Raw genomic sequence first — 25,889 nt, 5'->3', positions numbered from 1 at the left:
GGATTTAGCCAAACAAAGAACCAACATGTTAATTCCCCTCCCCTTTCCTGGGAATGTATCTTAGAGCAGGGTCCTCAATCACCAGGCCGTGGACGGTCCCGGTCCGTGGAGCACTCTGTACCGGCCGCAAAGAAAAAAAAAGAAAAAAATGGTGGCTTTCTTCACCTTCGTGAATGCTGCTGGGATCGGGGATCAAGGACCAAATGAAAGAAGGGAGGGAGGAAGCACCAGCTGTCCTGCTCTCTGGCTCAGCAGCTTCGGTTCCTCCCGCCTCGTCTCTCTCAGTCGCTCTCGCTGCTCCACCAGCCCAGGAAGAAACTGCTTCAAGAGCGGGGTGTGTGGCTTTCCTGTCACGCAGCTCCTCCGAGCGCCCATTACCCCCACCCGCCGCCCCGCGCTCCAATTCAGAGCTCTGTTCTGCCTGGCTGCCTGTCTGGTTGTTTGGGAGCAGCTTCGCTGAGAATAATAACTATTCGCCTCTTTTATCAGCCACCACTGTCTTAGAGGATTTTCCGAAGGAGTATCTTCCAGAGCTGGAATTTTTATGGTCCCTTCTCCTCTTGCTATCTCTCCAAGAGGTGACAAGTTTCTAGCCATCTAGCTCCAGTCCTCCAGTTGTATATCATGTGCAGTTATACAGATTCAATATAAGATTTAATATATCAGGTTACATCAAAAAGGATTACTTGTACCAACTCCCCCCCCCTTCTTCTTCCATTGAAGAATGGCAGGTACACGGATCTGACAAATATCTTCATAAATGACTTAGATGAGGGAATAGAAGGGGAACTTACCAAATTTGCAGATGATACCAAGGTGGCAGGAATAGCTAACTCCCTAGAAGATAGGCTCAAGATCCACATATATCTTGACAGACTTGAACACTGGGCCATATCTAACAAAATGAAATTCAATGTAGAGAAAAGTAAAGTCTTACACTTAGGCAAGAAAAACCAAAAGTACACATGTAGACTGGGTGAAACCAGGTTTAATAGCAGTAAGTGTGAGAGGGATCTTGGAGTCTAGTGGACAACCAGTTAAATATGAGCCAGCAGTGTGCAGCAGCAGCCAAAAAAACCAATGCCATCCTAAATTGCATTAACAAAGGGATACAATCAAGATCAAGTAAGGTGCTAATACCACTCTGTAAAGCCTTAGTAAGACCACACCTAGAATACTGCATCCAGTTTTGGTCACCACACTATAAAAAAGATGTTGAGATTCTAGAAAAAGTGCACAGAAGAGCAACCAGGATGATTAGGGGCTGGATTCTAAAACATATGATGTATGGTTGCAGGAACTGGGCATGGCTATTTAGTGAAGAGAAGGACCAGGGGAGACATGATAGCAGTGTTCCAATATTTGAGGAGCTGCCACAAGGCCAGACAAGGAATAATGGATGGAAACTGATCTTGGAGAAATTCAAGAAACAAGGAGAAATTTTCTGACAGTGAGAACAATCAACCAATTGAACAGCTTGCCTTCAGAAGTTGTGGGAGTTTCATCACTGGAAATTTTAAAGAAGAGACTGGACTGCCTCTGTCAAAAATAGTGTAGGGTCTGCTTGGGTGGGGGGGGGGGTTGGACTAGATGACCTACCAGGTCCCTTCCAACTCTGTTAATCTGTAATCTGTTACCAGACAAGGAACCAGATTCCTCTCCCTGTTCAGATCTGCTGACCACCCTAAGAAAAAGCAGTTTTATTTCAGTAGTCATACCAGTGAGACAAACCAGTATTCACCTATGCCTCCCATGTTCCTTTGTCTTTCCCTACTGGTATTCCTGACTGAATAAATTAATTTCCACTACATAAAGTAAATGAAAAACCATTGCAAATTTGCTAGTGACCATATCATTGCAATAGCTGTGATTTGGATTACATAAGGGGCTATACAGTTGTTTCCAAAGTTACACGATGCATATGAGAGTAAGCTTGGTGTAGTGGTTAAGGCACCACTCTAGAGACCAGGAGACCATAGGAGCTGGATAACCTTTGGCCGGTCATTCTCTCTCAGCACTAGGAAGGAGGCAATGGCAAAACACGTCTGAAATCTTGCCAAGAAAGCTACAGGGATTTATCCAGGCAATCATCAGGAGTCAACACTGACTTGAAGGCACCAAAACAAAAAAAAACAAAAAAAAAAATAGCAAAACAAAACAAAACCCCTCGTGATGAATCAGAATTGAACTGATCTCAAGGAAACCCGTGCTATTTTTTCAGACATCTGATGACCTCTGGGGTTACAAGTTCCTGCTCACATTGTTCCTTGAAGGTCTTGAAATGTCTGCAAAAGTATAATATGTATCGTATTCAAAATAGAATCATGGCGTTAACTACATATGGCAGCCGATCCTAATTAGATCTTGTCCACATGAACACAAAAAGCCCCTGTACACCAGCCTTGAAAAAAAAAATACAAAAAGAAGGCCAAAGCTCCTGAAGGAATCAATTGCTCCCCTTCTGCCCCCCCCTTCCATTGCCAGCACTGCCATGCAGGCACCCTCTTCACCCTGTTGGAAGGTGACATTTGCTATTAACCTTATATTGGGCCATTTTGTAAATCAATGTCACTTACATTTAATAACAAGTGTAATCAAAGGAATTATGCAAATTTAATTTGATGCTTCTTGAATTATGCAAATCCACTGCACATATAATGGCTTCTGACATGTGCCCAGTTGGAGAATGTTCCATTACCTCCTCTCTTATTACCCCTTTCATTACTTTTATTTTATTTTTATTTTTAAATCCACTACTCGGGGAAGGCTTGCAATGCAGTTTGGACTGCAAAGCGATGGAGAAAAGATATGTAAGCAGATAATTTCTTTCTCTCTGCCTCTCTCTCTTTCTCAAATATTCACACACACACACACACACACACACACACACACACACACACAAAGATGCACACACATTTCTGTTATTGTTATTGCAAGACAAAATAGCCAGGGTGGGATGAAAAGACAGAGAATGTCTTTACAGGCAATAATGAGGCAAAAATTTGACCCTAAATATGAAACCTATCTTTATTTGTCTAGTGCTAGACATTGCTGCCTAAATTATTAGAAACAGGGGTGAGAAGGGGAATGTCATCCACATGCTATTGAGCAGACATCCTGAGACTGAAGGCACTGTTGTATTTCAGAAAAACACAAAATGCGATCTCCTCTAAACCTGCTAATACCCTCCAAATATTTCCAGTCTACAAAGTTTTCTTTAAACAACACGTTATTATTGTGCTGAACCAGTGACTACAGAACTACCAATCAATATTCTCCTTGAGTCTGGCCCTGTGGATAGGAATGGGATCAAGGAAGTCCAGTGCCCAACCTTCAGAATCAGTTTAAAGGAATATCTTAAGAAGACCACTAAAATGAGATCAATATATTAATAACTATCCCTTTCTTGTCTCCTTCTAAAGGTCACCCATCAGAGAAATCAAAAGCAATTCGAGTCCATAACTATTAAATTCAAACAGGAATAGCAAATCCGTGTTTTTCCAAAACATTGGAAGCTGCACAGTCCTATCCTTTTGAGCTCTTCTTAAGAAAGGCACATCAGTTAGCAGTCATTAAAAACAAAAAACAAAGTAAGCAATTTTTAGAAAATGTATTCATTATTTCTTTGATTTATGTCCTGATTTTTACACAACCTGAGCAGTTTTTAAGGTGTTTTTTTAAAGTTGTTGTTTAGAATTCATAAGCAGTGTTTCAAATCAATTAATGGGACAAGTTGCAGAACTACAGAATCCTAGTGCTAGAAGTTGGCACTTGGGCTTCTGACTAGGCATTGCTCAATGCAAAATCTAAATTAAGTAAAAATGAATAGAACCAATCCATATAGTACATGTATCTCAAATGGGGATGCTAAGGTATGGGAAGAGAACTAGGCAATTCTGTTTCTCAGTTTTTTATTTTTCCCTATAGAACAGTGTGCCCCCAAAGACCCAGATGGCATCTTCCCACATTGCCTTTGGGAAAGAAGAAAAAATAGAATTATTTCACAGAGTATTTAATCTGTAATGTTACTGGGGAATGGATGCCAAGATAAGAGTTTTTGTTATAGCTTTAAAGCAAAGTTTTATAGTTGTTGTTTATCAATAAGTTGTAAACTGTAAGATTCATGCTGGTGATACACACACACACACACACACACACACACACACACACACACCATATTTTTTGCACTATAAGATACTCCAGACCATAAGACGCACCTAGCTTTTGGGGAGGAAAACAAGAAAAAAAAAACCTGCCTCTGTCTCAAAGCAATTTGCCTCCTTTCAGCAAACAGCAAACAGCCTGGTCAGCTTCAGCACAGCCTAATTTAACCTGGAACGGGCTGAAAACAGGACACACAGAGGCTGAAAATGGGCTGTGCAGAGGCAGCGATAGGCGGCAGTGATCCTCACAGCCTGGAACAGCTGATCGTCAGGAGGTCGATCCAACCGCCAATCAGCTGTGCTGATGCTGACCAGGCTGTTTGCTACAAGGAGGCAAATTGCTGGGAGGCAGAGGCAGAAGGGTGGGGGTCAGTGGGTGGGTAGGGCTTCAGCAACATTTACTCTATAAGATGCACAACATTTCCATCTACTTTTTTTGGGGGGGGATTGTGTCTTATAATGTGAAAAATACAGTATATACATATACACACACACACTCTGCTGTCCCAGCCAGTCTATGGAAACTGGATAGTTACTTAGGAATTATGAGCTGTCCCCTTAAGGGAATGCATCATGGTAAATGTAGTTAAAGGTATCCTGGGAAATGTAGTTCATGTCACATGACCACATCTGTAATACCGATTGGTCATTAATTTGACCCTTGATGGGTTGGGGGAGTTTTCCTCACTTTTGCCTGAATTCTCTAACTCATGGCAGCTGCTTTCTATTGCTACGAGATGGGTTAGGAGATAACCATCTTTTACCTACAAGGCAGATATGCAAAGGATTGGTCACTAAAGAAGAACTTCATCATAAATGTGAGTTATGAGGATACCTGATGAACCAATAAATGTACTTTGTTATGGACGTCTTGTTCAGTTTATCTATCTGCATCTGCACTGCTTAAAAATCCAGTACTATGCAGAATACAGAAAAGTAAAAGATGGTTTTTGTATTCCTGAAGCCCAAGAAAATTAAAAGGATTGCTTAATTTGAATTCCTGACACCAAAAGAGGATTAAAAAGTAAAAGATGTTCTCCTGAAGCCCATCAGTATAAAGACTGTTAATATGGATTTCTGATAAAGCAAAGTAATATTGAAGCAAGGAGTGAACATGCATTCTCTCTCTCTCTCTCTCTCTGTGTGTGAGCATCGGAACTCTTTACTTGCTGGTTGGATGGTGGGAGGGGTTGGAATTCCCCCACATGTTAGAAACAAAGAGAACTTTCTAACCACAGAGTTGAAAACCAGTAACCCATCCACCCCCCTCGTCTCTGCTCAATTTGTCTTCCTGCTATCTCAAAGGCTCCATTTGCATAACAAGGAGAGTCAGATATTTCCCAGCTCTCAAAGGAAAATCAAACCTTTGTCTTTAAACCTTCTACAAATGCAGTGAGAGACCCTGAGAAATCATGCCTGTATGCTTGTCGGTAAACAAAAGCTAATCTTCCTCTGCTTATCTGGAAGGCGGGCAAAGCAATAAAGAGGCCAGGGTTATAAAAATTCCTCTGGCCAGAGCCGACTCCAGAGCAATGGGCACATTCCTTCCTCCTGAAGAAAGACACTTAATCTAGCAATGATTTAAACAAAGTCAGCATCTTGCCTTTTGTTATCCTGCTGAAGTCAATAAGGATTTTTCCTTTAACAAAATTAGTAGCAATCTAAAAGCAACCACGGTGAAGCATCGTAGTTGTGTTTTCAATTGCCATTCAACTGCTAGACTCTATCACCATCTGGTGGTCAAAAAAAAATTCTTATATGGATTTTTTTTACAAAATCTCTCAAGATTGGCCAGTGTTTCTCCAATGATAACCCCTTTTTGCAACTCTTGTGGACAATTTAATCAATTAATTCAAGGTTCCAGGATTCACTGCAGCCCAGCATGTGTATAGCAATAGCATCTGCCAGACCCTCTAGTACCCTCTACGCTGACAGGTGAATTTCCGCATTCAGCCCTCAGGTCTCTAGACTTTGCAATGCAACCTCTAGTGCCTCCTTGTGGAGCAAGCCAAACTAGCAGGCATATTTCTGCGTTCAGCCCTCAAGTCTTCAGACTTCGCAATGCAACCTCTAGTGCCCCCTTGTGTTGCAAGCTCACAACGCACCCTAGTAACAGCTATACTGTGTGCTGTACTAGCATCGCCCAGACTCCACAGCACCGCCTACATGCTCAAGTATTAAATCCAGCAGCAATTCTGCTTTCTGCTACCTGCTTGTAGCACACCTTAATACAAAAAAGGGAATTGCATGGAAAATCACTAAATTTTTCCAAAGTCACCTTTTGCTAATTTGAAGCATGGCAACTTCCTCAGCCATGACAGATGTCTCTGATATACCAGAAGACCCGAATCCTCCACCCACCCTTGTCGTAAACATGGAACCTGGTTCTAAACAACCGCCTTTAGATGTCCAACCCTCTGGAGAAGCCGCGATACCTCAGAAGACCTACGACCTCAGACAGCATAGGAAGCTTACCTCACCCGCAGTGACACGCTTCAAAGAGGATTGGGAAAGGCAGTTTCTCCATCATGCAAATGCATGGACAGAGCTGGTCAAGATCTGTGACACCCCAAAAGCAAGTTGCCCCTCAAGAGCCTCTTCATAATGCAGAAGGAGTTAGAGGAGCATCTCGCACGGTGGAGAGACAGTGAAAGTAAGCTCAAGTACATACAGTTGAACCTGGAAGACCCAGAGCTCCAAGAACACATTCAATGCTTTGAGGAGGCGAACAAAGAACGTGAAGACTCCGGGAAGAGAAACACTCCCTCCAGGCCACCCTCTTTGATGCACTACAGGAGGAGCAAATACCAAGGGACAAGACCACATCCGACAGAGGTCTTCAATCACAAGCAGATTCTTCCCACCACTCAAAGAAGGCCTCCTCCCTCCATCCCAAATCGGCTACATCGCAGGCAGGTTCTAGTGTCTCATGCCAATTCTCTGCTGCCGGCTCTCACCATCCTTCCAGAACATCCTCCCTTTGTAACAGCGCATCTAACGCCTCCAAAGCAGCAAGTTATGCCGAACAAGCTGTAGAAGCCCAAGTTGAAGCTGCAGCAGCAGAGGCAGATTTACGTATTATGACAGAGGTGATATGGCAGAAAGCTTAAATGGCCAATCAACAAGCAGAAATGGCCAAACAACAGGCAGAAATGGCCAACGCTCAGGCCAATCAACAAGCAGCAATAGCCAAAGCTCAGGCCCAAGTAGAGTTACTTGAATGACAAAGAGAGACGGCAGCAAAAACAGCACAGGATGCAGCATGGCAGAAGGCAGCCAATGCTGCCTCCTTTAACTTCAACCTTGAAGTCTTGGGAGAAAAGAGCACAGATACACGGGTCAAGGCCTACGTGGATGAGCAGCACTCGCTTCGAAATGAGCAGATGGTGTTGTGAATCAATAACAGTTGATACTCTAAATGCAAATCAGGGGTTGAAAACCTGCAGACTTGATTGGTCCTTGTACAACAACTTGGGATTGGGCCAGAACTAGACCCTGATTGGCCACTTTGGGAACACTTCTTATTGGTTAGTAGTTTGAACCTGTTGCAAGTTCATTGGTTAATAAGGTAGCAGCTAACCCTATAAAAGGGTTACTGCTGCCCATAGCTTTGCTCTGTTCATTCTGATTCCTGTTATTATTAAAGAGTTGAAGTCACTGGTCAGATGTCTGGTCTCCTTATTCTCCAAACATAACACTGGCGACGAGGATGGGATCCGGAGACCGAAGACTGGGAGGCCTACATGGATCGGTTCCAGATGTTTCTGGAAACTAACAATTTGAAAGATGCAACAACCGGAAAAAAGAGCTATCTTTCTAACGCATTGTGGACCAACCGTGTTTAAATGGCAAAGTCGCTTGCCAAGCCAGCAGAGGTAAAAGAAATGGACTGGGACGCCCTCGAGCCGTTACTACGGGCTCACTACGCGCCATCCGTACCAACCCTAGTAAGAAGACACGAATATTACCAGAGGGATCAACGGAAGGGCGAAAGCCTTGCTGATTATATCGCTGGACCTCCGAAACCTTGGAGGCCTCATGCGGATTCGCAGACTTAGAAGAAGCTCTCCGGGACCGTTTGGTTCTGGGCCCAGAAGACGGCATGATCCAGAGTAAAATTATGGCTAAGGGGGACATCAGCCTCACCGATGCCCTTAAAGAAGCCTCGGCAGCAGAGGCAACCAAGAAGTCGGCAGCTCAATGCGCCGCACCAACGCACCGCTACGCAAACTCGCCACTGATACCTCGCCTCGCTCAGAGAGACACCCGGTATCAACTCACCACGAAGACCCAGAGTCCCCGTCCGACAGCGATGAGGAAGAGGTCAACCGACTTCGAACGGAGAGAGACCAGTCCACACAACACTCACTTCGACCGTGTGCCGGCTGTGGAGCAAATCACCCACGATCCGGCTGCAAATTCCTTGACACATTTTGCCGCCATTGCGGGAGACGAGGTCACATCGCAAAGGTTTGCAGAAGCAAACAGAACTCCAAACCCCGACAGGCCGAATTCCAGTCTTCAGGATTCTTCGGCACACACCGAGAAAAAGTGAACCACTCCTACAGAAACAAACCGTCCACCACTTCCACCAGGCACGAAGAAACCGGCGGGAAGAGACCCACCAAACAATCACCATAGGCCACGCTACATCCCTTGATGCCGGGAAAATCCGAGTGAAGGTCGCCATCGAAAACAAACCTTGCGTGATGGAGGTAGACTCGGGATCTTCCTCTCGATGGTGTCGTGGAAAACGCTCCAACAGCTCATTCCCGCGATCCGCCGCCAAGACCTTAACCTCAAAGGGTTATAATCAAAGATTATCAGGGAAACAGAATTCCGTTGTCGGGTCCCGCAGATTCCAGGTCTCATTCAAGGACCGCACCGTCGCACTACCACTGACTGTTGTGGATCGAGACAGGCCTAGTCTTCTAGGCCTTCAATGGTTCGGGCTGCTCGGAATCACTGTAGCCGGAGTCCACAAGGCCGAAAGCGCCGATTGGGAGGAAGACCTCGTGCAAGAATTCCAAGACGCTGCGAACGGACTAGGCAAGTATAAGGGGACCCCAATCTCGCTTAACTTGAACCCTGAGATAGCACCCATTCGCCTTAAACCGTGTCGGGTGCCGTTCATTTGAAGCCTAAAATCGACAAACAACTCGATAAGCTAATAGCGCAGGGCGTACTGGAACCCACCGACCACGCCCGCTGGGAAACCCCAATAGTGACGCCTATCAAGCCTGATGGGTCCTTAAGAATTTGCGGAGACTACCGGCTACATTAAACCACGCACTACAGCAAAGCGCTTATCCAGTACTGGTAGTACAACATTTGCTCCATTCCCTGGGCGGCGGGAAAGTTTTCGCCAAACTAGATCTAGCCCAGGCGTATCAACAATTGCCGGTAGACCCAACCACAGCTGAGGCACAAACGATCGTAACACATAGGGGCGCATTTAAATGCAACCGGCCCAATTGGGTAAGCGTCGCCCTGGAATCTTCCAGAGTTTAATGGAAAGGTTGTTACAGGGGATAAAAGGCGTTGTCCCATATTTTCGACGATGTACTCATCGCCGCCCCTAACAGAGACATTCTAGAAAAAGACTCAGAGAGGTTTTACGAAGATTCCAGAATGCAGGCCTCAGAGTAAAAAAGGATAAATGCCAGTTATGTACCGAAGAGTAGAATTTTGGGATATCTCCTGGACAGCCAAGGAATTCACCCCAATCGAAGACAAATTACGAGCAATTAAAAGGCACCCACTCCAAGGAACAAGGCAGACCTACAGGCGTTCCTTGGACTTATCAATTTCTATAATGTTTTTTTACCCCACAAAGCAACAGTAGCTGAACCATTGCATAGACTATTAGACAAAAAGCAACGTGGGTTTGGGGGCAACGGAACAACATGCTTTCCAACAAGTAAAGAAATTGCTAACTTCGGATTCAGTACTTATGCAGTACAACGAGACTCTGCCGCTCACTATCACGTGTGACGCGTCGCTTTTTGGGGTTGGGGCAATCCTGGCCCACGTGTTACCAAACGGAGCGGAAGCCCCCATCGCGTTTTTTTTCACGAACCTTAGCTAAAGCTGAACGAAATTATAGTCAGCTGGACAAAGAAGCTTTAGCTATTGTGGCTGCAGTTAAAAGATTTCATGAATATGTTTATGGCCGTGCATTTACAATTATCACTGATCATAAACCGCTACTGGGGATCATTGGGGTAATAAACCAACCTCGTATATATTGTCCCCCAGAATGACCCGATGGTCCGAATTCTTGGCGGCCTACAACTACACCTTGCAACACCACCGGCAAATCGATTCTCCACGCTGATGCATTGAGCAGAACACCGCTTCCAGACTCTGTTGTGGATCCAGCCCCAACCATCTCAACGCTCCAGATCGAAGCTCTACAAGCACCACCCTTGACGGCTAGAGACATTGCTTTTGAAATGAAACGCGACCCAGTTCTGCGACACATACTCCGCTGGGTTGAACGGGGTGGCCGACGGACCAAATAGCACCTGAATGGGCGCCTTTCAAAGCCCGCCAAACCGAGCTGTTTTCCCAAAAAGGCTGTATCTTGTGGGGCGATCGAGTCGTAATCCCTGACAAATTGCAACAGACCGTTTTGGCGGTATTGCATGAGGGACATCCGGTATTGTGCGGATGAAATCACTTGCACGCAGCTACGCTTGGTGGCCGGGAATCGACAAAAGAATCGAGGCCTGGGTTGCTACTTGCCAACGTTGCCAGGACGTCAGCAACGCCCCACCTAAAGCAAGCCCAACAGAATGGGAAACGCCGAGGGGACCGTGGTCCCGTATTCATATTGACTTTGCGGGGCCTACCAAAGGGCACACTTTCCTGATTACTGTCGACGCCTATTCTAACTGGCTCGAGATTCATCGAATGCACACAACTACAACAGACTCAGTTATTAATAAATTAAACAGACTATTTGCCACACACGGGTTTCCGGACGTGTTGGTCTCGGACAACGGCCCTCAGTTCACTGCATTGCCCTTTGAGCAATATCTTGCCGATCGGGGCATCCGCCATGCGTTAACCTCGCCCGCGCACCCTGCGGCGAATGGACGTGCAGAACGCATGGTACAATTCGTAAAAAAAGACCCTTCACAAAATGGAATTTGGCAACATCGACGAGAAAATCAATCGAATTCTCTTGTTGCAACACATCACGCCTCACAGCGTGACCAACAAAACGCCCGCTGAACTTCTTATGGGGCGGAAACTCCGATCGCACCTTGACCGGCTCCACCCGGGCTGCACCAGAAAAGCCTTTCGGTTCCAGCAGCAAATGCCGGGAATTTAAGGTAGGCGATTTAATCTTTGCCAAAAACTTTTCCGGCAACCCGCTATGGATACCCGCAAATCGTTACCCACCTCACGGGCCTAGATCTTACCGCCTGCTTACAGACGATGGGAGGGTGTGGAAACGCCACATAGACCAGCTCCGGTCGAGATTACCACCCAGCGGTCATGGCCCCCAGTTTCTCCAACTCAAGGGGGAGGAAGCATCGAGGAGGGTGACTTTGATACAATTAATAGCGGGCCAATGGAGGCCCTACAGCCCAGCGAAACACCGGAGCGTGAAGCGGGAAGGGAGTTGACTTTTCCAGGGAACTTTAATATGGGGGAAACTGAACTGCTAAACCCAAGAAACACGGAGTAGCAGAGACAACCACAGCGAAGGCAGCACGGAATCGCGCGTGCAGCGAAATAGAATTTAATAAAGGTCATCCAAACGCTCCACCGGAACCGGACATTAGACAAAACCCGTGGAGCCTCGAATCATCCAGGCAGACCAAACGGCCTGCCTATCTTGAGGATTTTATTACAGCCCCTCAAACGGAACCCAAGGGGGAGGGGTGTTGTGAATCAATAACAGTTGATACTCTAAATGCAAATCAGGGGTTGAAACCTGCAGACTTGATTGGTGCTTGTACAACAACTTGGGATTGGGCCAGAACTAGACCCTGATTGGCCACTTTGGGAACACTTCTTATTGGTTAGTAGTTTGAACCTGTTGCAAGTTCATTGGTTAATAAGGTAGCAGCTAACCCTATAAAAGGGTTACTGCTGCCCATAGCTTTGCTCTGTTCATTCTGATTCCTGTTATTATTAAAGAGTTGAAGTCACTGGTCAGATGTCTGGTCTCCTTATTCTCCAAACATAACAGATGGAACCACCTCAGTTACCTAACAGTCTCCCACAACCAGGGAAGCACAGGGATGAATCTCAACGTCAGACTCTACACGTCAGTTACGCAACTGACGTTGTACAACCTAAAGTAGGAAATTCACCTCCCACCAACAGCAAGCCTTCCCCAATTGATGTTGTACGTACTAAGGTCCGAGATTCTCTTCCCAGCACCAGCAACCTTACTGCAACATCTCACGCCCTGCTGGCTGAGCAACTTAGCCCAGGGGTCCCCAACCACCAGGTCGCGGACCAGTACCAGTCCGTGGAACATTTCCTACCAGGCCGCCGGTTTGCTGGGTGCTGCCATCTTGCTTGATGAGAAAGTGCTTCCGGGTGAGCTTTTCTGGTTGGAAAGCGGCGTTTGGGTCCTGAAGGAATCCTTGCGCCTTAGTTTCATTGAAGCAGGGGGGCTTCGAATGAAACTAAGGCACGAGGATTCTTTCAGCACCCAAGGCAAGGCGAGCTGAGTGACCATCCCGAAGCCGTCCCGAAGCAAAGCCCATCGACAAAGGTACAAAGGAAGAGTTTAAGGTGGCAGGGAGAAGCGGGGGACGGCTGGCTGGCCGGTCGCTCGGCTCGCCTTGCCTTGTCATGCATGCTGATGCCGGTACCGGGCCACAGATCATTTTGTGATGCCGGTACCGGGCCGTGGAACAAAAAAGGTTGGGGGCCACTGACTTAGCCCACCAGTGCTTACGACTTCTCAACGAGTCGACATGCCATCAACGACAACTGCCACACTCAATCCACAGACAGCGGCATTCCGGCCATAACCTCAATACTAATCTGGCTCCCAGGCACCACAAGGTAACTGTGCCCAGCCTACACAGCAGTGTGATGCTCGACCACTACAACCCATCGTTGACTTACAACGTGAACCCACCCTACGAGAATCCAGGGGGAGAACCCTCTATGTCAATACCTCCCCCCAACTCAGCAAATGCTGAAGATTACTGGAGAAATTTGGCTGTACAGAGTGGAAAGCTAAATTTGCATGCCAGCGGAGTTCGCAAATTCTCTGACAAGCCAGGTGGCAAGTATCTAGTATGGAAGAAACTTTTCCTGTATCCCATTCAGGAGGCATGCCTGAACCCTGATGAAATAATTGGACACTTGATAGCATGGCTAGGGCCACAGTCCGCAGACATACCGAGGGCACTTTTGGCATCCCACTTAGATGACCTGGATGCTGCCCTACAGTTATCATGGCAAAGGCTTGATGAACTGTATGGCACTTCCGAAGATGTAGAAGCAACACTCTTGGATTGCCTCAACAGTTTTCCTAAAATTCCTATAGACAAGCCTCGCCGAATCATAGACCTCGCTAACATACTTGTCAAGCTGAGAACGGCACAACGGGATCCCAACTTACCGGGACTCACCTGTCTCGATCATGTTGACACGCAGAACAAAATTGTTTGAAAACTTCCGCAGGTGCTACTTGAAAAGTGGCTCCAGTTGTCTGATACCTTCATGGCCAAGGGTCACCACCACTTTGTACCCTTCACACTTCTTGAAGAATTCATGTCCCACCAGGCGACAGTGTGCAACACACAACGGGCCCATGGACTCAGAGCTGTCCTAATGACAGAAGATACAACAGCAACCATATATCACCCTCAGGCCCTATGCACACTACCAGGGAAAGACCCTTCATGGTTGTCCATAAAACTGAGATCGACTCCTCATCCACACACAGTTGGGGAGAGGAGTCATCAGATACAACCCAATTTACAAGGATAATACAGTTTTGTCCTATGCACCACACTCGTCACTCGCTAAACAGCTGCACTGGATTTGCAGTGAAATCACTGACCCAATGAAAAGAGTTGCTAAGGGAGTACAAATACTGTTACAAGTGTTGCGAATCCAAACACCCATCCAAATACTGCACAGCCAAGGTGCAATGCGACTTATGCAAAAGTGACCAGCACCTGACCACGCTGCAACCAGACTCCGAGCCGCCACTGCAGATATCTCCCAACCCTCCTTTGGACAAGGAGCCTCAATGTAACACAGAAGCATGCAGGGCTCCTCGGCAGACTGCCAAACTGCAACCAAAACCAAGGATGAGTGTCAACTGCACAGCATTGTGCGCCGACTCACCATGCCCTCATTCGTGTTTTCCCATCTGTTTAGCCAAAGTGTACCCTGAAGGACGCCCTGAAGATGCCATGAAAATGTACATGCAGATAGACACTCAAAGCACCTGCACCCTGGCCAGACCCGCATTCTTCGACCTCTTTGAGGTGCAACAGGACGAATTTCCCTTCACTGTATCAATGTGTCATGGACCAAGAACCACGGTGGGGAGGAGAGCTACTGGACTCTGCATAGAGTCATTGGATGACTTGAATGTGATGGGGTACCGAACGACCGCAGTCAGATTGCAACACCTGAGGTCATAAGTAGCATGCCTCAGCTGTCCCCTTAAGGGAATGCATCATGGTACATGTAGTTAAAGGTATCCTGGGAAATGTAGTTCATGTCACATGGCCACATCTGTAATCCTGATTGGTCACTAATTTGACTCTTGGTGGGGGGAGTTTTCCTCACTTTTGCCTGAATTATCTAACTCATGGCAGCTGCTTTCTGTCGCTACAAGATGGGTTAGGAAATAACCATCTTTTATCTACAAGGCAGATATGCAAAGGATTGGTCATTAAAGAAGAACTTCATCACAAATGTGAGTTATGAGGATACCTGATGAACCAATAAATGTACTTTGTTATGGATGTCTTGTTGAGTTTATCTGCATCTGCACAGCTTAAAAATCCACTACTGTGCAGAATACAGAAAACACACACATACACACACACACACATACATTACATATATCTATATCTATCTATCTATCGATCGATAGATATAGATATAGATGATATAGATATAGATATAGATAATATTAATCAGGATAATTAAGAACTCTGCTTAAAAATATAGTATACTGTATATTCCCTTTATGTTATTCCTTTCTATATGAGCAATATTTTGCAAAGTGCAGAAAGGAGATTAGGCCAAAGAAATTAAAGACATAAAATAAGAAAAAGGAAAGGAAATATAAGTAAATCTAGTTTACACTGGCATCATTCTCTTAAGTACCACAGTTTAGTACATTAAACTTACATTCATCTTGATATACTCAACTCCACTTGCCAGTGACAAAGTAGGCAAAAGCACAAAGTAGTACAGAGGCAATTTTGTTTTTGGAACAAACATTCATTCCTCACAACCAACCACCACTCACCACATTTTACTAACTATTGCACATCTTAATATTTCTCTATCCATTTCTCATTATTAGTAATCATTCTACAAAGTACACCAGTTTATCTACTTATTCCAGTTTTTGGTATTTATGTGTAACTTTTTGTTCACTCCATTTCCAATCAGGACTACCTTGGTTGCAATATATTAACTATCAGATCTATATTCTTTCTTGCATTGTCCTATCTGCTGTCACTTGTTCAGCCAGGAGCATTAGATGCTCTAGCATCTGCATACAAAACTACACAGACATTCATATCCCCAACCAACCACTGCATCACAAATATTTATCTTATATTTATCTATGAACAAGGTAGAAAATGAGACAACTTACATCTCTGTTTTACTCCCTGCTTGATTTGAACCATGTGTTAAACATTATGATTATTCTCACACATTTCACTTCCATCATATATCACTTATAGTATATTGCATTTAACAACTATATTGCATTCATCTCCATGCTTACATAAAATGTTCTATAATTCTAGCATATTAATTTAATCATACTTCTTTACTTCCTTTTTTTACTCCAGGTGTCGAGGGTTTTAAACATGCAGTTTCTTTAAATCAATAAATATCTAATACACTTTTTTCTCAGAAATGAAGACAAAAACATTTTTCTGTTATATTTTTCTCAGGGTGAACAAGATCTACTTTGTGCACATACTGTCAGTCCTAACGTTGCACTGCACTTCCCAAAGTTTATTTATTCTCACCTCTCATACCCATTCAACCAAAATTCTTCCAAACACTTTTCCAGAAACAAGTTAATACCGCTGTAGTTTTTGCATTTGCTCTTACTATCAATCTTGTTGTATGAGAGAACAATAACAGCAGGGCTGTCAAACTCCTGGCCCATGGGCCGGATGCATCACATGCTAGCCATGCCCACACCCAGTTTAGCAAAGGGGAAAAAAGTCCTGATACATCACGTGACGACGTGAATTTGAGATCCCTGAATAACAGTGTTCTTCCAATCCTCAGGAACAGATGCATTTTTCACACACGGAAATTGCATGGCGAAACAACACTTATCCATACAGATTGTCCTCAGGTTATGACCACTTGTTAAGGGATTGTTTAATGTTATGACAGCATTGAATGAAGAGGACTGTTGCATGGTCCCCATGATCACATAATTGTAATAGATGTTTGGGTGCCCAATTTGGGAATATGATATCACAGGATGCTGCAGTCACATGATTGCCATTTGCAACCTTCTCTACTAGCTTCCCACAAGCAAAGTGAATGGGCAAGTTGGCAGTGTTGGAAGAAATATCCACCTGGTTCAGTTCCAAATGGTTCCATCTGGTTCAGCTCAAAATGGAGGTTGGAGGCTGATTGGAAAGAGGGTCCATTTATTGATGAACAGAACCACATGGTTGTAGTTCTGGTGCAGCTGACCACATGGAGCTGAGAGTAGGGGGTATTTATACCTTTTCTTGGGCTTTGCACTTGAACTTCCTGTTCCTGTGCAAGAATATGTATTCTATTGGCTGTTGTCAGACTCCCATGGGGCCACGTACAAGTCCTAGGAGTTTGTCTGAGCTAAGTTTGTTGAAGTTTACTGGGGTGATGGTGCAACTGAGATGATGCTATGAAGGGGCTTGTGTTCTGAAAGGGTGTTGGGCAATTCCTATTATGGTTTAATGGCTTTGTCCTGTTTGGATCTTGAGTGAGGACTAATCTTACCACTCTGTTTATTATCTTGTAAGCTATTGACAAATAAAATAGAATAAATTAATAGAGATACCTGGATACTTGGCTTCTTTCAATAAGCTATCTGTTAAATGCTGACATCTGCTGAGGGCTACTAAGAAAGGTGGGGGCTGCTTTCTCCCTCTAAAAACTTCTCATAATATTATGCCTTTTTAATATTTCTCAAAATATTTCATTCTTCTAGGAGACGGGTGGGTGCTATAGCAGGAAAGGTTGCAAGTTGCTCCCATAAGTTAAACTGCTTTTTCCCCCACCAAGAAGCCCCTGCCAGCCCACCCACACTCTATATATGCAGTATACAGTCTTTACCATTACGTCCTTTCAGGGGTGGGATGGACCTTGAGTCTTTTAGTTTGTTGTTTACAAAATTGTAGAAAGCGTGGATGGAATTGGTGCGTAGAAGGTTTTCTTCTTGTTTACTGTGATAATTGGTGCATTCAATTTTTATCTGGTGGCATAAATTTTTGTATTGGCTTTTGAAGTTGGCAACGTGACCAGATTTGTTTTTCCGCCAAAGTGATTTCTTTTTGGATTGAAGCTTCCTTATTGTTTACTCGGAGCCAAGCCGCACTAAAAGCCTCCAATACAGGAACAAAATGTTGCCAGCTAATCAAGACAAAAAAAGCCACAAAACAGACAGAAGACATTAGAAACACCAATCTAGCAGAACACAGCAATCTCCAAGACCAATAAACACAGACCAAGACTCCCAACCAATCAGGATGAAGAAAAAAACATTCTGGCACAGCAGTAGGCTAGCCCCAAATTTAAAACTGAAATGGCTGTGAAAGTCTGACTCACAGAAGAACACAATACAGAAGCCTGATGATCGCAGATGAGATTCTGCCGAAACATTGCTACAACTTTAAAAACACAACTATAATGATGTGGGAAAATACCCGAACAAAGCTGAATACCACACACACACACACACACACACACACACACACACACACACTTTCTTGGCTCTTCTTCCATGTCTTTTTGATTTTCAGATCTTCATTAAGTTTTTCATGTAGCCATGTTTTAACATGAAACCCACGCTTATTTTATGTTATATAATCTGAATGTGCAAAAATACAATGCTTTCTTTTGACAAGCAGAAGCCCATTATAAATTTTATATTTCAGGTCAAACTGTATATTAGAAATTTGGAAAATCCTTAATGGATAATATTTTCATGCTTTCACGAAACCTGAATGCAAACATAATAGATCCATATACCTATTTTCCTAGTGCTTGCTCTATTCCAGGAACTTTTACATAAGGTTAGTAGTATGGATTGTTCTCAACTTATTCAAATTATTTTTATATGGTGATATCAGACAGAATCCATTAGGGCTTACTTAGGTATGTTTAGACTGAATGTTGGTCAGACCATGATGATAAACTATCGGCCACAGAGCGATTTCTCCATTCTTCTTCCCTGCCTGCTCATCCCCTACCCTGCAATCATGATACATTCCCTCAGTGACAATTTTATAGGAAACTTTCCTGGATTCCTCTTGAACTTTGTCACATTTCCTTAGTATCTTTGCTTTTCATTTTTTCACTTTTATATTTTTCTTGTTTATTCATTTTCTTTGGTAAAAGTAAAGCTAGGAGAGAATAAGCAGTTCAAATGGAAGGCAGAAGGAGAGCAAGCAGATAAACAGAAAGAAGCGAGGAAGAAACAAAACCATCGTCTAATTGGCCTGCAGTGAATTATTCACATGTATAATCTTTTTTGAAAATTCCTGCGCAAAGCAATGCAAGCAAATGCTGTTCATGTTTAAAAGTCATTTCCATAAGTAAGTGCAATTTCTCTAGTGTTTGCCCCTGTTTAATGAAGTGAATTCTTGTTTGCATTTCTCCCAATTTCCCAACGAAAGGCGCCCAAGCGTTTGCACCAAAATTACTCGGCCCAAATTAAAACCCTTCAACACTTTTCAAAAAGGAAAAGGAGGTATATGTGTGTCTGGAGGGGCAAGATCATGCTTATTTTTAAAATGCCTTAAGTGCACCCCAAGATACTAATTTATTTTTAGACACTCATTATTAAGAGTGTTAAGTTCCCACTTCTAGTTCTCTCCCCATTCCTCTCCCCCTCTATTTCTTATTTAAATGAACTTAATGGCAGTAGATGCAAATGTCTGGAAGAGGAAAATAGTTAACATTTATTTATTCTTACTGTTGTCTCTTCCCTGGCTGCTATCATTAGAACAGTTCGCTGCATCCCATTCGCTCCCATTAGCTCTGCTATCAGAGCTACCCAGCACGACTCCAGTCCTGCTCGAAGTGCTTTCCTGCAGCCCACATAGGGGCTGCATCATCATTTGCAAGGCACTGACTTAATGACAAGAGGGAAGGGGGAAAAATCCCAGAAAATATTGCAGACTGATCTCTGGAAACAACAAAACAAAACAGCCCTTTCCTGAAACACTAGCAACAGTGACAGAACAATTGATTTCCCCATTGAAGTAGGATGTAATCTTCCCAATTTCTAGTATAGTATGGATCCCATCCATGGCATGTTCTTGCTTGGGATGAGCAATCTGTGCCAGGACAGCCTTAGTGCTGTAATCCCTTCATTCAGGCAGTGTTTCAAAAAAGACACCATTGGGAACCAAAAGTGCTTTGAAAGGCATTCAGGAAGACCCAGTGAGACTGCAAAGGACTCAGACAGCTGTTGTTTGTACTAGGCTGCACACCCCAGTGTGCTGTTGCCAGGCATCAGATTCTCAAGAGCTCCTGGTCAAGATGGATACCACAAATAATTTTCTGCCCTCTTAGAGACTAGGCAGAATCAACTGTCAGAGAGATACGTTAGTAGCCAATCTTCACAAATATTTTATTCCAGTTCTGTGACATTTGGCCATGCCAATGCAATACATGATACACTCCCTAACCTATCCTCCTGACACTGTTTTCCCTCAATATTCCATTTTTCCACCAGAATGATTTTATGATATTTCTTTTGGGTGATTGTGGCTTCTGTATATTGCCAAGTGAAGAAGATTTTAATCTTGAGACATAATTCTTACTAGAGGATTTCAAAGTCTAGCTGTTTAATAGGTGGCTGGGGCAGCTGCATCTTCTGTGTGTGCCATGGCGTGTGAGCCTGCCGAGGATGGAATAAAATACAAGGAAAGGGAAAGGCTTTTGTTCATCTAATGGGGCCTGGGCCAGAGCTTCATTTCTTAAAGATGTTTAGTAACTATACATTTTGCTGTTCTAGGAGGAAAGGGTCTTGTGGGAAAAGAATCAATGAGTTGTAGTTGTTGGATGATCCTACTGTATACCTATTGACCTTCTCATCCCACAACAGAAAAAAGCAACCTAAAATTGCATAGCTTGGAACACTCAGGTGCTTTTATGTGAGGAAAATACATATGGCCTCTCAAAGACCTCCCATTTCTTATGATCTAAAAACACTGTTTTATTACCAACACACTTGCATTTTCATTGAGAGGCAATGGAAATCAGAAAGAAAAATACTAGTAGTGCCTCATACACAACAGAAGCTTCAGAGGAGATCCTGACTTCCCAGCTGAAGAGGGGAGAAGTCTCTTCCCTCAACATATCCATCTTTCCCCAATCTGTCTGCCTCTTGATGATCAGTCTCTTCCACTTTCTTGCCTGAAGATTCATCCAAATTCCCAGACCAGCCCTAGAGGAGAAAAAAGAACTGGAAGCTATATATGATCCCATTCGCAGGAAGAGGGAATTAAATCCAGGTAATATTCTTGACTGTCTGTTTTGTGAGGTGAATGAAAACATGCAACTTTCTGTTTCTCTTTACAAAATGTATATGGTTCTATCGTTAAAAAAATTGCTGATATTTGGGATGTGCAACCAGGTTACTTCTGAGATCTACTTAATGCAATTTAATTCATGGTTTAATTCATGGCAGGTTCCCCCCACCCCCCAATATTTTATCTAGGACACCCCAACCAAAATCACTAGAATTGATTTCCACGCTATATGTGCATTAAATGACAACAGTGAAGGAAAGGTGGGAGTTCTAAATATAATGACCAAACGGATTGCAGTTTCTAAATTATTTGCACAATTTAGATAAAAGTGGGAGATAAATTATACCAATATACACGAATATAAAATGTGTGGTGATTTACTTGAGAAAGAAGTTTGTACTCTGATGGGTTGAATTAAAATTTTACTTTTTAAGATACAGGTAGTTCTTGAAATATGGAGCCTTCCCATTATAGTCACATGTTGCACATGTGGCTTTTGGAGGAGAGGGCAAACAACTGCTCCCTTAAGGTCAGTAGAACTATTCCTCGTTCAAAGTTGAATATACTGTATCACCACTTGGTCCAACCTTACATTGTCTTCATGGAGGCCTTGACTCAGGAGGCATGTAGATCAAATGAACAGGCAGCTGCACTGACAATCCAAGATGCAGTTAAATATTAGGAAAAACTTTCTAAAGACTATAATAATTCAATAATTGGACAAATTATTAAGAGAGGTTGCTTCTCTTTTTTCTTGAAATATTGAAGCTATTATTCTGGGGTGCTTTAATATGGATTCTTGCACTAAGCAGAAGTTGGTTTCAGGGACCTAAATGGTCCCTTCAAAATCCATGATTCATACACACACAAACACACACACTGTTACCCTTAATAGAGGTGCATATTTTTATCTCTATTATTATTGAATTTGATCATCTGTAATAAAAATCATAACAGTTACTTTGTTCGGGTTTCCATTGGTGCCACTTTCCCAAAATGTTGGTCTGGACACATTTAACTTTACCATTTTGATGAACATTTTTGTGACCCAATTTCCTGTTTTACATGACTACATGAAAATGTTTGTGAACTGTATAATTAGGTGTATCAAACTCACGTCATCATGGCAGCATCACGTGTCGTATCAGGACTCTTTCCCCTTTGCTAAACAGGCATGGGCATGGCCAGAACATGAAACATCCAGCCCATGGCCCGGGAGTTTGACAGGTATAGAAGATCAGACCAAATAACTGATTTATTTAAGGAAATCCACTGCCTTCGGGAAGAGGCATCATCATTCTTATGAAAATTCTACAACCCACTCACCTGACCATCTGAATGGGTATTCCTTTTTATAGAGCTATTATAACTGCAAGTTTAATCTGACTCTGCTTCCAAAAATGAAATAATGGAAGCTTAATCAAATTGTAAAGGAATTCAGGTTTAATATATTGACACCAGTACTTTTGCCTACTTCTTTTCTTTATGTCTTGAGTTGCTAGAACTTTCCTCTGGCCTCTTTTTCTCTTCCCTGCTTGTAGGATTCTTGATAGTTCCCAGTCCTTTTATAATGAACACTGCAGAATTACAGCTAATTAAAGATGCAAATGATACTGGGAAGAGGGAGGGGAGGTGAAAGCTACTAGCTGTGTGCAACTCTGCAGTAAAATGTTTCCAACCTCAGCAGAAAAGTTGACAATGTCAACTTTAGATGAGTTTTGACTGCAGAAGAGTCTGAGAGCAACTTCTTTTCTTCTGTACATGTTATAGCAGCTCTTCTCTGGCTTCAGGTTGAACTGAACTTTCTTGGTTTTTTTTCCTAACTCTAAACCTAACCATAAAGTTTGGGACAAACATGACCACGATGATCAAAAATCTCCACAGACTTTAAATAAAATAAAATATGATCATTGCATTTTAGGACTATGCAACGACCACCTCCCTGTTTTGTAGCTGAATAATCAGTTCAGAAAGTGGTATGAACTATACAGAGAAGCTCACCCTGTTTGGATCCAATTTTGAAGAAGTATTTGAGAAAATAGGAACTATAGCTTCTCATATAGCATTAGGGAAAATAATCTTAAGAATACCTATAACATTTTTATTTATATAAAAGGAGAGAAATTTAGGAGAAAGTCAGATCAAAGTTCATAGAAATTGATGCAAGATTTTTGAAGTTGCACTCTTTTAGGTGTCTAATTTTTTTATGTTTAACTTAATGGGATAAAATTTGCAGGAAAACTGGAATCTTAGAGGAGTTGAAATGTGCCACACTTCAATGCAGCAATCTTAGTTCCAGGACTGGTTCTTTCTATTATAGTAGCTGTTAGTTCAGCTCATTCCCAAAGCAGCATAATTTGTTGACGCTTTCCCCTAACTGTCTGTTAACATACATATCCAGTTAGTTCTCAGCAGGGCCAAAATGGAATGAAACAACACCTGATAGGAACAAGACACAAATATCCTCCCTGTTAACAGTTACCAGTTTGTTTGGTTTTTTTTACACTATAAAACACTCCAGACCATAAGACATACCTAGCTTTTGGAGAGGAAAAAAAAAATCTGCCTCTGCCTTCCAGCAATTTGCCTCCTTGCAGCAAACAGCAAACAGCCTGGTCAGCTTCAGCACAGCCTGATTTATTTATTTATTTATTTATTTATTTGATTTGCCAATTGTTTACAAGATAAGTATAAGTGTATGCATAGTTGTGAATACATGAAATGGGTACATATAAGAAAAATAAAAGAAGAATAAGAGAAACAATAGGACAGGGACGGTAGGCACGTTGGTGCGCTTATGCATGCCCCCTACAGACCTCTTAGGAAAGGGGTGAGGTCAATAGTAGACAGTCTAAGGTTTAGCACAAGCAGCTGGTTGGTGGTTGGATCGGCCTCCCGGAATACTGCCAATCAGCTGTTCCAGGCTGTGGGGATCACCACTACCCATCACCACTGTGAAAATGGGAATGAAGATGATGGAAAAAACCCTCAGTTCACCGCAGTAGAATGCCACCTTGAGAGCTACATTATAAGGAATCCTGGATGACTAAGAGGTATGATTCGCTTTCTTGGAGGTAGGGAAAGTTAGAAAAAAAGGCTCATCATTCCCTGCCATGCTAAGTATGAAGTGTCTTATGGAATACTGTACACAAAAATATGTGTAATACTTAGAAAAATGTACACAAATTATTGTGTTAGAGATATCTATGGAGATTCTCAGTCATCCAGGTCACGATTGTCCCAAAGGTATTCCCCCCCGCCAAAGAGGCAACTGAACTTTTTTGTTTTTCTTTGAAGACATTTTGCATCTCATCCAAGAACCTTCTTCAGCTCTGACTGGATGGTGGAGAATGGAAGGATTTATATTCCGTGTAGACAACTAGTCATTTGCATTCTTTTAGAGAGTTGTTGAGGCCACTTGGAGATTTATCTGTGTTGTCAGGGTCACCTGAGTAGTGCAAATGGTTGTGGAGCTTTCTTGGAACTGTTGAAAGGATTGTGTTGTAGACTGGAGATAGATGATGTCATATCCCTCCCCCTCTGTTGAGAGAGGGCTGTTCAATTTTGATATTGATGTCTCTTTGACCCCTCTTTCAAACCAATTGTCCTCTCTGTCCAAGTCCACATAATTCATGCTAGCTTGACACCCCAACCACAGATAAACTGACATGAAAGCGGAACAAAATGAAAACTTCCAAGTGTTTCACCTGGTGATGTCACACCCACATTAAATTGAATTTTAAAAGGGGCGAAAATGGGCAGGTTTGATGGTTCAGTGTGATACTTGCAGTCCAAGGAGGAAATGTAAGCATCTATGAAGAATTTTTTCCTAAGTAAGCTTCAAGGGAAAGATTTTCCACAAGATCTTATTAGATGGTCCTCCTCTTCTGCTCTTTGCATTCTAACAAATGTGTATGTAAGAGAAAACAATTTTTTGGTTCCAAGTAAAATGCGTGTCACTGTCCTCATCCTGATTAATTGACTGGAATTGGCCTAAGAGAGAGATTTGGTTCTTTCGTTTGTTATTAATTCTAATGACCTGGCCCAAAACACATTTTAGGATAAATTCACAAAATGTCATGGAATATTTCTTTGGAATCTCTACTACCTAAGAGAATATAGTACTCTAAAATGTTTGGTGCATAAAAACAATTTCTCTGTCAAGAAGAAAACAGATTACTTTTCATGTTAGCACCAAATTGTTTAAATCTGGTTCTACTTCAAGAACATTTTTCTCTTTTGAATATCTGTTGTATTTTTAATGAATCATTGCATTACACTATTTGCATTATCTTTGGTTTATTTTTAACTTCATTGTAAAACGTCAAAGTTGTAAGATTAGGAGGGTTTACAAATATAGTAAGCAAACATATCTCTAAATACTGAACTCAGAGGAGGTGCAAAATGTGTGTCTGATGATTGGTCAAAGAACAAATAAGCTAAAGAGATGTTACCAACTACTGTAATGAGAATGTTCCTTTTGTTTCATATCAGTTCTCCACTCTATGTAATTGCTCTAAGCCAATTATTTTATCCATATTATATGCATTTGAACTAGAAACCTTTTGCTGAGAGATATATTTTGTGCATGGAAAAACAGTGTCTATTTCAGAAAATTCTGCCTTGTAAGTAGATACAGAAAATTCTGCTATCCTTCAAAAAGACCTCGACTATGTATCAGAATGGTCAAACAAATGGCAACTTCAAATCTCAACAAATACATGCTCTGTCTTACATATTGGCAAAAAAAATCAAAAATAAAATACAAGCTGAA

The sequence above is a fragment of the Notechis scutatus genome, chromosome 4 (genome assembly GCF_049901735.1).
Source record: "Notechis scutatus isolate UNSWTSFEM ecotype Mainland chromosome 4, rNotScu1.2, whole genome shotgun sequence".
Taxonomy (NCBI): Eukaryota; Metazoa; Chordata; class Lepidosauria; order Squamata; family Elapidae; genus Notechis; species Notechis scutatus.
The sequence above is the reverse complement of the archived record's forward strand: the minus strand, read 5'-3'. Positions refer to the sequence as shown.